General features: G+C 42.8%; 1 protein-coding gene across 1 annotated transcript in view; it reads right to left on the minus strand.

The window, feature by feature from the left end:
- Positions 1-10,112, minus strand: part of LOC111955494 (atrial natriuretic peptide receptor 1-like) — a 135,891-nt gene that overhangs the window by 84,475 nt on the left and 41,304 nt on the right. The window lies entirely within an intron of this gene.

The following is a 10,112-nucleotide window of genomic DNA, read 5'->3' on the forward strand; positions in this document are numbered from 1 at the left end:
CCAGCCGACGAGAGCATACAGGTCGCAGTGGTGGGTGGTATATGGGGCTTTGGTGACAAAACAGATGGAACTGTGATAGACTGCAATCCAGTTTGCTGAGTAGAGTGTTGGAGGCTATTTTGTAAATGACATCGCCGAAGTCGAGGATCGGTAGGATAGTCAGTTTTACAAGGGTATGTTTGGCAGCGTGAGTGAAGGAGGCTTTGTTGCGAAATAGGAAGCCGATTCTAGATTTAATTTTGGATTGGAGATGTTTAATATGAGTCTGGAAGAAGAGTTAAGATATATTCTACATGATAGAGTGCTTGCTTTGTTATCAAACTGACCTTGTGTCCTTTCTGGCATCCTGTGAACCCCGTTCATTGCTGCTGCTCGCAGCAATATTTGTAATTGTTATGTATGCATCACCCTTAGTTACAACACAGGACTTCATAACCACATGCTAGAGTTGAGGGAATACATGGTTGCTCCGAGATCAGTAAGTATAAGAGCTTAGCCTACAGCAAAACAACAACAGAAGAAGCAGCAAGCCTTTTCGTTTATGTGGTAATGGARCATGATCAACAATCAAATCTGTCCCCTTGTCTTTTATCCTCCTTTGTTCTTTCATCCAAGAGTCCCTGTTCTGTTATCTTTCCCTCAATCAGTGTCTAAGCCTACAGTGGGAAGCCAGGATTTTACTGTCATTCAGCTCTGTGGCTAGTTGGGTTAAACCAATCCTCTACTAACTAAATCCACAGCTCTGTCACCCCATTCCCACAGACATMAAATACTGTCCCCACTGTCATTCTGTCAAACTGACTGCACCAACCCCACTCTAGTAATGAATGAAGAAGAACAAGAAATACGGGGGGATATAAAATTACGCCAATGTCCTAAATTTAAAAATCTTGTAAAAATTATTCAGAAATGACAGCCATAACTATTGCCTGTACTGCACACGTTCCTTCATCCGTGCATGATGCACATGCATGCTGTCACGCCCTGACCTTAGAGAGCCTTTTTATTTCTCTATTTGGTTAGGTCGGGGTGATTTGGGTGGGCATTCTAGTTTTTCTATTTCTTTGTTGGCCGGGTAAGGTTCCCAATCAGAGGCAGCTGTCTATCGTTGTCTCTGATTGGGGATCATACTTAGGCAGCCCTTTTTCCACCTTAGTTTGTGGGATCTTGTTATTGCATAGTTGCTGTCTAGCCCTGCAGAACTTTACGTTCGGTTTTGTATTTTGTTGTTTTGTCGGAGTTCAGTATTAAATATCATGAACACTTCCAGCTGCGCTTTGGTCTCATTCATCTAACGACAGACTGGACACATGCACACTGTAACAGTACCAACCCACACACCCTGCCATGTTTTTACTGCGATAATGCTTCTTCGGTATACAGTGCATTCGGAAAATATTCAGCCCTCCATTCCTCGATTTGTTCTGAAAACAAAACAAATGTTATTTTGTCATATGCACCGAATCAACAGGTGTAGACACTTACTGTGAAATGCGTACTACATGCCTAACCGTAAACAATGCAGTTTAAAGAAAAGTTAGAGTGTTAGAAATATTACGAAATAAACTAATGTATAAAAAATAATATCAATACAAGGCTTTAGCAGGGGTCAGGTAGTCAAGTTGCGGGGTACAGGTTAGTTGAGGTAATTTTTGTACTGTGGTAGGGGTAAAGTGACTATGCATAGATTAATAAACAACGGTGTAGCAGCAGTGTAAAAACAGAGGGGGGGGGGCAATGCAATAGTCCGGTGGGCCCTAAGTGTTGTGTGCATTGTCAGCAGTCTTACGGATTGGGAGTAGAAGCTATTAAGGAGCCTTTTGACCTAGACTTGGCGCTCCGTACCATTTCCGTGGCGGTACTAGAGAAAACAGGCGTATGACTTGGTGAGTGAGTCTTGACAATTCTTTGGACCATCCTCTGACACAACTACTATACAACGTCTTGGATGCAGAAGCTTGGCCCAGTGATGTACTGTCTGCGCGTACCACTACCTCTGTAGCGCCTTACGGTCGGATGCCGAGCCAGGCGTGATGGTGTGTAAAGCCTTACGTCGGGGATGCCATACCAGGCGGTGATGCAACGGTGCAGGATTGTGCGTGCTGTTCGTGGTCGAGCACTGTAGTCTTTCTGAGGATTCTGGGGACCTCAATCTTTCAGTCCGAGGAGAAAGCTGTTGTTGCCTCGTTTTGCACGCTGTCGTTGGTGTGTGTTTGATCATGATAGTTTGTTTGGTGATGTGGACACAAGGAACTTGAAACTCTCGACCCACTCGACTACAGCCTGTCGATGTGAATGGGGGAGTGTTGGCTTTCCTTTTCCTGTAGTCCATGATCATCTCCTTTGTCTTGCTCACATTGAGGAGAGGGTTTTGTCCTGGCACACACTGCAGGTCTCTGATCTCTCTCCCTATAGGCTGTCTCATCGTTGTCAGTGATCAGGCCTACCCTGTTGTGTTCATTTGCATACTTAATGACGGTGTTGAGTTCGTAATTGGCCACACAGTCGTGGGTGAACAGGGAGTACAGGGGGGTCTAACACGCACCCCTGAAGGGCCCCTGATCAGCGTGGCAGATGTGTTGTTGCCTACCCTTACCAGGGTGCGGCCCATCAGGAAGTACAGGATCCAGTTGCAGAGGGAGGTGTTTATTCTCAGGGCCCTTAGCTAGTGATGAGCTTTGTGGGCACATGCTGTTGAACGCTGAACTGTAGTCAATGAACAGCATTCTCACATAGGTGTTCCTTTTGTCCAGGTGGGAAACAGCAGTGGGAGTGAGATTGAGATTGCTTCATCTGTGGATCTGTTGGGGGCAGTATGCGAATCGGAGTGGGTCTAGGGTTTCCCGGGATGATGGTGTTAATGTGAGCCATAACCAGCCTTTCAAAGCACTCCATGGCTACCGACGTGGGTGCTACGGGCGGTAGTCATTTAGGCAGGTTACCATCGCTTTCTTGAGCACAGMGACATGTAGGTATTACAGACTCGGTCATGGAGAGTTTGAAAATGTCAGTGAAGACGAATGCTCTGAGTATATGTCCTGGTAATCTGTCTAGTTACGTTACAGCCTTATTCTAACAAAAAAATGTTCCTCATCAATCTACACACAATGACAAAGCGAAAACAGTTCCTTTTTTTTGTTCAAATTTATTGAAAATAAAAAACCTAAATACCTTATTTACATAAGTATTCAGACCCTTTGCTATGAGACTCAAACTTGAGCTCATCCTTGAGATGTTTCTACAAGATGATTGGAGTCCAACTGTGGTAAATTAAATTGATTGGACATGATTTGGAAAGGCACACCCTTATCTATTTAAGGTCCCACAGTTGAAAATACATGTCAGAGAAAAAAACAATCCATGAGGTCGAAGGAATTGTCCGTAGAGCTCAGAGACAGGATCTGGAGAAGGGTACCAAAACATTTCTGCAGCATTGCAGGTCCCCAAGAACACAGTTGACTCCATCAATCTTAAATGGAAGAAGTTTGGAACCACCAAGACTTTTCCTAGAGCTGGCCGCCCAGCCAAACTGAGCAATCGGGAGAGAAGGGCCTTGGTCAGGGAGGTGACCAAGAACCCGATGGTCACTCTGACAGAGCTCCAGAGTGCCTCTGTGGAGATGGGAGAACTTTCCAGAAGGACAACCATTTCTGCAGCACTCCACCAATCTCCACCAATCAGCCACTGAGGAGTGGCTTCCAGATCCTCAGTAAAAGGCACATGACAGTCTGCTTGGAGTTTGCCAAAATGCACTTAAAGTACTCTCAGACCATGAAAAACAAGATTCTCTGGTCTAATGAAACCAATATTGAACTCTTTGGCCTGAATGCCAAGCGTCACCTCTGAAGGAAACCCGTCACCATCCCTACGGTGAAGCATGGTGGTGGCAGCATCATGCTGTGGGGATGTTTTTCAGCGGCAGGGACTGGGAGACTAGTCAGGATCGAGGGAAAGATAAACGGAGCAAAGTACAGAGAGATCCTGGATGAAAACCTGCTCCASAGTGCGCAGGACTTCAGACTGGGGCGAAGGTTCGCCTTCCAACAGGACAATGAAGCACACAGCCAACACAATAGAGCCCGGACTTGAACTTGATCGAAGATCTCAGGGGAGAACTGATAATAGCTGTGCAGTGACGTTCCCTATCCAACCTGACAGAGCTTGAGAYGATCTGCAGAGAAGAATGGGAGAAACTACCCCAAATACAGGTGTGCCAAGCTTGCAGTGTCATACCCAAGAATACTCGAAGCTGTAATTGCTGCCAAAGATGCTTCAACAATGTATTGAGTAGAAGGTCTGAATACTTATGTAAATGTAATATTTCAGATATATTTTTTTATACTTTTGCAAACATTACTGAAAACCTGCTTTTGCTTTGTCATTTTGGGGTATTGTGTGTAGATTAATGAGGGGGGAAAAAACAATTTAATCAATTTTAGAATAAGGTTGTTACGTAACAAAATGTGGAAAAAATCAAGGGATCTGAATACTGTTTGCAATTTCCAAACAATCAGTGTCTGAAATAAGACCATGACTAACCAAGAATATCTGGTGCACTGAAAAATTGGAATAACAGGAGACTGGTGTTTGGGGACAGAAAACCAATTTCAACACATCATTGGCACATTGGCCCAATGCTGTACTCAAGATAGTGTCTGTGACATCAGCAGATGGTACTTGTAAAATTTGAATTAAATCGAATTAGCATAATAATTGTGTTCATCAAAGTCTGTGTGTTTAAGAGAGACTTCTGGGCTGCGTCTCAATCAACTGCTTCCGGTGTCTGTAAAAATGACTGAAGATGAATAGGTTCTTTCCACATCATAAGAATACGTGTCAATCCACATATTTCTTTATATATATCAATCTGAGCTTTCTATATCTGTCAGATAAAGGATACATACTTCAAAKCACTTCCTTTTGATTTATTTTTTGATTATCTGTTTTGCCACGTATGAATGTGTTATTCAATGCGTTTCTAAATATATTTTTCTGACACAGTTGAAGTCGGAAGTTTACATACACCTTAGCCAAACACATTTAAATTCCTGACATTTAACCCTAGTACAAATTCCCTGTCTTAGGTCAGTTAGGATCACCACTTTATTTTAAGAATGTGAAATGTCAGAATAATAGTAGAGAGAAATATTTCTTTCAGCTTTATTTCTTTCATCCCATTCCCAGTGGGTCAGAAATTTACATACACTCAATTAGTATTTGGTAGCATTGCCTTTAAATTGTTTAACTTGGGTCAAACGTTTTGGGTAGCCTTCCACAAACTTCCCACAATAAGTTGGTGAATTTTGGCCCATTCCTCCTGACAGAGCTGGTGTAACTGAGTCAGGTTTGTAGGCCTCCTTGCTCGCACACGCTTTTTCAGTTCTGCCCACACTTTTTCTATAGGGTTGAGGTCAGGGCTTTGTGATGGCCACTCCAATACCTTGACTTTGTTGTCCTTAAGCCATTTTGCCACAACTTTGGAAGTATGCTTGGGGTCATTGTCCATTTGGAAGACCCATTTGCGACCAAGCTTTAACTTCCTGACTGATGTCTTGAGATGTTGCTTCAATATATCCACAAAATGTTCCTGCCTCATGATGCCATCTATTTTGTGAAGTGCACCAGCCCTCCTACAGCAAAGCACCCCACAACATGATGCTGCCACCCCGTGCTTCACGGTTTGGATGGTGTTCTTCGGCTTGCAAGCTCTCCCCTTTTTTCTCCAAGCATAACGATGGTCATTTATGGCCAAACAGTTCTATTTCTGTTTCATCAGACCAGAGGACATTCCTCCAAAAGTACGATCTTTGTCCCATGTGCAGTTGCAAACCGTAATCTGGCTTTTTTATGGCGGTTTTGGAGCAGTGGCTTCTTCCTTGCTAAGCGGCCTTTCAGTTATGTCGATATAGGACTCGTTTTATTGTGTATATAGATACCTTTGTACCTTTTTCCTCCAGCATCTTTACAGGCCTTTGCGGTTGTTCTGGGATTGTTTGCACTTTCGCACCAAAGTACGTTCATCTCTAGGAGACAGAACGTGTCTCCTTCCTGAGCTGTATGACGGCTGCGTGGTCCCATTGGTGTTTATACTTGCGAACTATTGTTTGTGCAGATGAACGTGGTACCTTCAGGCGTTTTGGAAATGGCTCCCAAAGATGAACCAGACTTGTGGAGGTCTGGTTCATCCTTTTTTCTGAGGTCTTGGCTGATTTCTTTTGATTTTCCCATGATGTCAAGCAAAGAGGCACTGAGTTTTGAAGGTAGATCTTGAAATACATCCACAGGTACACCTCCAATTGACTCAAATCATGTCAATTTGCCTATCAGAAGCTTCTAAAGCCATGACATATTTTCTGGAATTTTCCAAGCTGTTTAAAGGCACAGTCAACTTAGTGTATGTAAACTTCTGACCAACTGGAATTGTGATACAGTGAATTATAAGTGAAATAATCTGTCTGTAAACAATTGTTGGAAAAATTATGTGTTACATGCACAAAGTAGATGTCCTAACCGACTTGCCAAAACTATAGTTTGTTAAGAAGAAATTTGTGGAGTGGTTGAAAAACGAGTTTTAAAGACCAACCTAATACCCTGACTACACCGCTTGAGTCGCGTGCGCGAGCGGTTGCAAATAAATTTAGGAACTATGTTATTCAAGTATTGCACCCACACTGCTCGCGCGCGCAGCGTCTGCGTTGCCAAGGGCTAAAATAGAAGTCATTCCTATTTCTGACGCAGATCGTGCTGCAAGTCCTGCCTCTCCCATCTCCTCATTGGTTTATAGAAGCAGGTACCCACATGCCATCTCCTCATTGGTTATACCCACGTGGGTGATTGAAGACGAACTGTTGCCGGTTGTCGTTGGTAATATTATGAAAGTTTAGATGCCAATCACCATATAAGTTAAACGATGAAAATGCCTGGAAAGAGGAGAGATGACTAGAAATGATTCGGTTGACCATTTTTATGTGTGGATTAATTGTCGGAGAAGAGGACCTTGTGCATGTCAGGTAAAATAACAACCTAATGTTTATATCCCAGGACAAATTAGCTAGCAACATCAAGCTAGCTAAATAGGAAGAATTAGCTAGCAAGTGCAAGCTAACTGGCTAAATTGCCATAAATGTTTAATGCTTATCGACCTGTCCCCAAATTAATGTTATTGGTTCAGAGTTTGTTTTGATATTTTAACCTGCGTGTCGTGATCGCGTTTGGTGTAGGGGGCATAATACAGTTATGCACGATGGCGCACGCTCGCAGCCGGTTTGGGTTCCTGTAGGTGTATGTAAACTTCCGACTTCAACTGTACCTACAGGGGTCCTAAAATTCAAAATCAAATATCTAAATGGCCCATGGCATTGTATGACCCATTTGCCTGACGAGTCAAACTGAATTCTTCCGCAGCTCTATGTTTGCTACATACTTCAGACTGCCATCGTTGAAATCTTTTYTGATGACGTCAAAATGAGCGGTGCTGTACAAAACAAAGTCAWCAGTGATTGGATCATCTCWAACCAATCAGAGTATCAAAGCCAATGACGAATTCTSAAATGCTGTATACCCACCTGTGTWTTAAAAAAGACTAGGCAAGTCAGTTAAGACCAAATTACAATGACGGCCTACACCGGCCAAACCTGGACGACGCTGGGCCAATTGTGAGCCGCCCTATGGGACTCCCAATCACGGCKGGTTGTGATGCAGCCTGGATTCGAGTGCCTTAGACCGCTGCGCCACTTGGGAGCTCCAAGAAAGGGAAAGGGAAAGGGAAGGGGGATACCTAGTCAGTTGAACAACTGAATCTATTCAACTGAAATGTGTCTTCCGCATTTAACCCAACCCCTCTGAATCAGAGAGGTGCGGGGGGCTGCCTTAATCAACATCCACGTCTTTGGCGCCCGGGGAACAGTGGGTTAACTGCCTTGCTCAGAACAAACCAATGTTGTATTTTCCTTTTCCTTGCTCGCTCTTCTTATTGTATTGTAGACGTTACAACAATAGTGAATGACGCAAGAGGAGACGGCAATCAATATAAAAAACCCTGAACTAAACATACTGACCAAGTAATTTGTAATTAAACATGGCTTTATACATTTAGGCAAGAGATAATCTATAATACTCATGACGTGAGTCATATTCTATCTATGTAATACATAGGAATGTATGACAAATTCTGTAAAAACTCAAGGATCTAAAAATCATACCAAACTTTATGCTGCACACTCTTAGAAAAAAGGGTTCCCATAGGGTTCTTCGGCTGRTCCCATAGGAGAACCCTTTTGGTTTTCAGTTAGAGACCTTTTTGGTTCCAGGTAGAACCCTTTTGGTTTCCAGGTAGAGCCCTCTATGGAAAGGGTTCTACATGGAATCCAAAAGGGTTCTCCGATGGGGACAGCTGAGTAGCCCTTTRAGGTTTCAGATAGCACCTTTTTTTCTAAGAGTGTACGTAGAAGGTGTAGCACACACGAAGCTCTAGACTTTATTTGCGAAGGAGTGAAATACATTTGATTTACAGTACAGACTAATGTACATGGTTAATTAATACCAAGTGGTAACTGGCCGTAACATTGTAGGTGTGGTTGTAGTTTTGCTGTCTGGGTACTGTCATCAAGACAAGTCATCTGCATGCTAAACACACTATATTTATCATACAGTGTTACTGTGTAATGGGAGATATAATCAGACATATTCAGCTGTAGCATGTTTTTGGCATAGTCATTTTTCCTCATTCCTTTGTCTCATCCATTCCTCTCTTGAAAAAAAAAAGGTACATAGAGTACATTCCCTTGGAAGGTATTCATACCGCCTTGATTGTATTCCACATGTATGTTGTGTTGACAACGTGAATTTCAAAAGGGAATTCATCCCCCAGTATCTGGTGGAAAGCAGACTGAACCAGGTTTTCCTCTAGGATTTGCCTGCACTTAGCTCCATTCCGTTTCTTTTTATCCTGAAAAACTCCACAGTCCTTAACYATTACAAGCATACCCATAGCATGATGCATCCACCACTATGTTTGAAAATATGGAGAATGGTACTCAGTAATGTGTTGTATTGGATTTGTCCCAAACATAACACTTTGTATATCAGGACAAAAAGTGAATTGCTTTACCACATTGTTTGCAGTATTACTTTAGTGACTTGTTGCTAACAGGATGCATGTTTTGGAATATTTTTATTCTGTACAGGCTTCCTTCTTTTCACTCTGTCAATTAGGTTAGTATTGTGGAGTAACTAACTCTTGAACTGTTTAAAGTAACCAGTGGCKTAATGGTGAACAACTGAGTTAGGAAGGACACCTGTATCTTTGTAGTGACTGGGTGTATTGATACACCATCCAAAGTGAAATTAATAACTTCACCATGTTCAAAGGGATATTCAATGTCTGCTTTTTTATTTTACACATAACAAAAACTGTGTGTTGGTCCCATGTTTCATGAGCTGAAATAAAATATCCCAGAAATGTTCCATACGTACAAAAAGCTTATTTCTCTCAAATGTTGTGCACAGATTTGTTTACATCCATGTTAGTGAGCATTTCTCCTTTGCCAAGATAATCCATCCACCTGACAAGTGTGGCATATCAAGAAGCTGATTAAACAGCATGATCATTACTCAAGCGCACCTTGTGCTGGGGACAAAAAAAGGCCACTCTAAAATGTGCAGTTTCGTCACACAACACAATGCCACAGATGTCTCAAGTTTTGTGGGGGTGTGCAATTGGCATGCTGACTTCAGGAATGTCCATCTGAGCTCTTMCCAGAMAATTGAATGTTCATTTCTCTATCATAAACCACCTCCAATGTCCTTTTATAGAATTTGMCAGTGCGTCTAACCGACCTCACAACCACAGACCACGTGTATGGCGTCGTGTGGGTGAAAGGTTTGCTGATGTCAACGTTGTGAACAGAGTGTCTCATGGTGGCGGTGGGGTTATGGTATGGGCWGGCATAAGCTATGGACAATGAATACAATTGCATTTWATCGATGGCAAGTTGAATGCACAGAGATACCGTGACGAGATCCTGAGGCCCACTGTCGTGCCATTCATCAACCTTATGTTGTCCCAGTTATTCCATGGCCTGCATACTCACCAGACATGTCACCCATTGAGC

This window comes from Salvelinus sp. IW2-2015, linkage group LG31, assembly GCF_002910315.2.
Source record: "Salvelinus sp. IW2-2015 linkage group LG31, ASM291031v2, whole genome shotgun sequence".
NCBI lineage: Eukaryota > Metazoa > Chordata > Actinopteri > Salmoniformes > Salmonidae > Salvelinus > Salvelinus sp. IW2-2015.